General features: G+C 38.9%; 1 long non-coding RNA gene across 1 annotated transcript; it reads right to left on the bottom strand.

The window, feature by feature from the left end:
• Window positions 1-2,773: 2,773 nt before the first annotated feature.
• LOC143818385 (uncharacterized) lies at window positions 2,774-3,831 on the bottom strand. Its single transcript, XR_013224506.1, has 4 exons — window positions 3,781-3,831; window positions 3,552-3,609; window positions 3,296-3,412; window positions 2,774-2,854 (listed from the first exon to the last, which is right to left on the bottom strand). It is a non-coding gene; the product is annotated as an uncharacterized LOC143818385 (long non-coding RNA).
• Window positions 3,832-4,178: the final 347 nt, after the last annotated feature.

Below are 4,178 nucleotides of genomic sequence, written 5' to 3'. Positions count from 1 at the left end.
TTTCCGGGATACATCTGCCGAGCTAGAGTTAAAATTTGTAATTTATCTCGGGGGTTATTAAAAAGCACCATGTATTTTGTGTTTAAATTTATCGTACGGCTTTTCTTACCCTGACAAAATATGTTTTGAACCAGGTAGAAAATGCTGAGATTTCTGTGGTGCACATACTTGGTAAAGGCTTTTTCTATCTCACAATTTTCACTAGCACTCTCCATGAGATCATCAACAATAGCCAAATTCACCTTCTCCGGCGGGAATAATTTGTCATCTACGAATGTATTCGGCAGACCCTCCACAAATCTGGCGTGGGGAAAAGAGAGAGAGATTTCATCATATAGTATCTGCCAACACGAATAAAACCAAACAATATTATCAGGTTTCTGAGAAAAATTAGTTTCAATATTATACAGCATCTGTTTTACAAAATAGCTCTTTCCAGAATTAGACGGCCCTGCTAGAATGCATGAGAATGGGTGTTGCAGGCGTGTATCCATCACCACAATACTCTGCTAATACCCAAAAGGCAAGGTGGTGAAACCGTCAATTAGTCGTCGCTTTGTATAAACCCACTTTTGTGTTTTGCGTAACGGCCTCGTTTCAATCTCCCAGTACTTTTTATTTCTTACAATGGACGGCTGTTGTACGGCAATACGTTTCTGTGTATCTGTGTCAGAATTGCTCGGGTAGTCCAGAACTAGATCTTTTAGACTGTTGAAATTAATAGATTGAGAGTTACCAATATTTAGTGTTATCCCCTTAACTTTTAAGACAGTTTTACCGGTGTTGAGTTTGTACCCGCAAGTTTGGGGCCCGCGGATACAAATTCTGTGATGTGTGTACCACCGGGTATTTCACTGGTCAGCTCCCCCAGGTAAGCGCCTAAAGGCGGCTGCCACTCACCATCTCGCTGTACAAAAATAACTGAATCTGTGTCATGATAAAGGCACCTCTCCTGCAGCCGGTCCAGCAGCGAATAGAGCTGTAATCGAGCATACGCGGTTGTAAAACACGCTATAAAAATGTTTGTGTTTTTTGTTGTGTTAAAATCAGACAGTCAGCGTCTCTTTTGTTTAATGATCCGACTGGTCGCTATAGATTTCATGCTCCCTTTTTACACCACCGCTATTTTTAATGATGGTGACGACTAGCTTTAATGAATTGGATGCTAGACATTCAACATTACTTTGAAGTGTGCGGGCAACGTCATTTAAAAAAGATTCAGATTTAAAATCTTCCCTGGTCTGTTTTGTAGCGAAAATAGGGTCTAAAGTATCACCACATTCAAGCCTTAACTGTACAAAGTCGTCAGGTTCAATGTCCCTGATGATTCTGTTCAGTAATGACTGAATGCCGTCATGAACGATATTCACAGCCTCTACAAATGATCGTACAAGCTCCAGATTTGCAAATCTAAAATGATAGGTGTGTAAAACTGTAGTTGAATCATGTAATAGCCTCTGGGGATATTGTGTGGTTATAGCGCTGTAAACTGTCTCTCGCCCACTTCTAGCTGCTTGCGGCCTTCTGGATTTCTTCAAACCATGCCCAACCAAGCTTAGTCAGGCGGGTTTAGATTTATTTAGATTCACAGGTGGTGTATGTACACATGCATGATTTAGATTAAAATCATATAGCTCGGCGATAATGTCAGGTGTTGGACATGCATTTATCAGCCTTTCATACGTGTCACAGAAAGATTTTAGTTTGATCTGTGCGAGTTTGGTATGAGTATACTGAGCAGACATGCCAATAAACATTTTGACATGTTCATCATCCCACACAGGACTCCCTGTGTAAGACGATTGTTCAGCAACTTTCTGTTTTTTACTTACACGACGGCGTGATACTGAACGCTTCTTTAGAGGTAATAAATTGACAAAATCGGTAGAAGATCCTGCATGAACAGTATCTGCAGGTTGTACAGTTTGACACACACATATATTACCACGGTTATTACCCTTCTTACCAGCGACGAGCTGCGTAATTTCTCTGTTTTCAGGAGTAACTTGTGGGCTGCTGAGTATGCTATTGGCTTCCTGAGTTATGAAGGGACTAACGCTCTGCGACGCAGATCTCTCTCTTGAAATATTCTTATATTTTTGATGTGGAATCTTGGGGCTTGGATTCCCGGGGTGTTTGGGTGCCGCGTAGCTTTCCTCTCGATCCACAACACGGATGGGCGAAAGAGGCGGTGTTCTTACAGCCGCATTAGCTCTTTGTGGTTGATTCTGTGCAGATCCGTAATTACGCCGCTGCAGAACTCGTGGCTGAAGATCCGGCGTATCTAAAAGAAAAGATGCAAGTGTCTGTTACCCGCGAAACCGGTGTAAAATTGGAAAAGCTACATGCCGGGTGTTATCCGTGACCCTGCGTAATATTTGAAAAGTTAACTGTGACAGTTACCCATGAAATCATTCTAACAATACTTGCATAAAACCGGTAGAGAGCAGACCAGATATACACTTACAAGTATGGCGCGGGAATTGTACATCCGCAGCGCCTGGTTTAATGGGCATCACATTGCTCGAACTCATTGAGACGGGGATATTCTCTTTTTCAAATTGAATTTTTCTGGCAACTAGTTTAGCATATGTGAATAAAATACGGCTATTAGTTAACACAGAGCTGATTTTCTACACAAAAGTGAGAATCGTATGTATTTCAAGTGAAGCGCTATCTTTCCTATTCTTGAAACATCTGCTTAATGAATTTCCACGTCCTTTAGGAGCATCGGGTAGCGGTGAAATTACAGTGTTCTTGACATCTATGATCTCGACGTCTGAATCCAGATTTTCACATGCTTCGGGAACACGCCAGTTTTCCGGCATACAGAGCGATGGCTGCGTGTCAGTATCTGTATGAGAAATTGTACATAGCTCGTGTTTACATGCAGGGATTAAATTAGCTGATACAGTATAATATAGTTTTACGGCATTACCCTGTTTATGGTGTATCAGTTTTAATAATAGTATTATATTGATGGATCGCGACATTATTTGTTTTTAATAATTTAGCCGTGTATTTATTATACCATGATTTGTGTAATACACTAGTTAATAACTGTTAATACAGCCTAACTAGCGTATTCAGCGCGTATATAAAATGTGCTTGTCTGTGGTGTGAAATTAACATAGATAATATATATATATATATATATATATATATATATATATATATATATATATATATATATATAGGTTTCTTACATGCGATACAGGAATGATAAATATCTTAGTACCGTGTTACATCGGCATTTTTCCCCTATCTAAATGCAAAAAAAAGAGAATCTAATTACCTGTGATAAGGTGAAGAGCAGGCTCATTATCTTCTAACGGTTCCTCGGCTATGTGTTCAAAGGGTTCATAATTCGGCGTGATGAATTTATTGCGATAATCGGGGGACATACACTCCTCTTAAATAAGAAAGAATGCAAGAATATATAATTAATATAAATTACTTATAATGCAAGAATATATAATTAATATAAATTACTTATAATATAACGACTTAATCAGAATGAACCAATACTCTGTACATTATATTCGGTATACCTAGCTGTGTGCTTGTAAGAAATGGGTTGTATTGATCGCGGGGATATTGGAATTCCATCTTAAATAAAAAAAGGGGTAAAGTTTCATCTATATCTATACCGCCGATAAATACAGATTTTAACTATACTGTACATGATGAATTAGCAAAGGTTCAGTTTATAACTAGCACAAATATATATGTTACAGACAATGATAATATCAGAGCGCAAATAAATCAGCAAATACTTACATTTAGAATAGGTCAGAGATTAGACTGCGTCTGGCTTCTGCTGGCTGGATGTGTGCTGCAAACAGCTGTATTTATCCTGACTGGCAGGAAGCCAGGCAAGTGTTAACACCCAGAAACACACTCCAGTTACGAACCGTCACATGCCTTCTGTTAACGCCCAGAGCACACACAGGCAAACAATTACTGTCTGTATTAACTCATACATGACATAGTCGGATTAAAACAGGAGATTTTATACAGCTGAATTTCTGAAATACGCAGGCTGGTGTTCATCGAGACACAATCGTTTTATTCAGTCGCGGTGTCTAATTCCTATGAAATATATTATCTAGGCCTGGAATATTTGGTATAAATACAGCGTTTAATATAAAATTTTATACAACTGAATTTCTGAAAGC

Source organism: Ranitomeya variabilis, chromosome 3 (genome assembly GCF_051348905.1).
Source record: "Ranitomeya variabilis isolate aRanVar5 chromosome 3, aRanVar5.hap1, whole genome shotgun sequence".
In the NCBI taxonomy this organism is placed as follows: Eukaryota; Metazoa; Chordata; class Amphibia; order Anura; family Dendrobatidae; genus Ranitomeya; species Ranitomeya variabilis.
The sequence above is the reverse complement of the archived record's forward strand: the minus strand, read 5'-3'. Positions and strand labels throughout refer to the sequence as shown.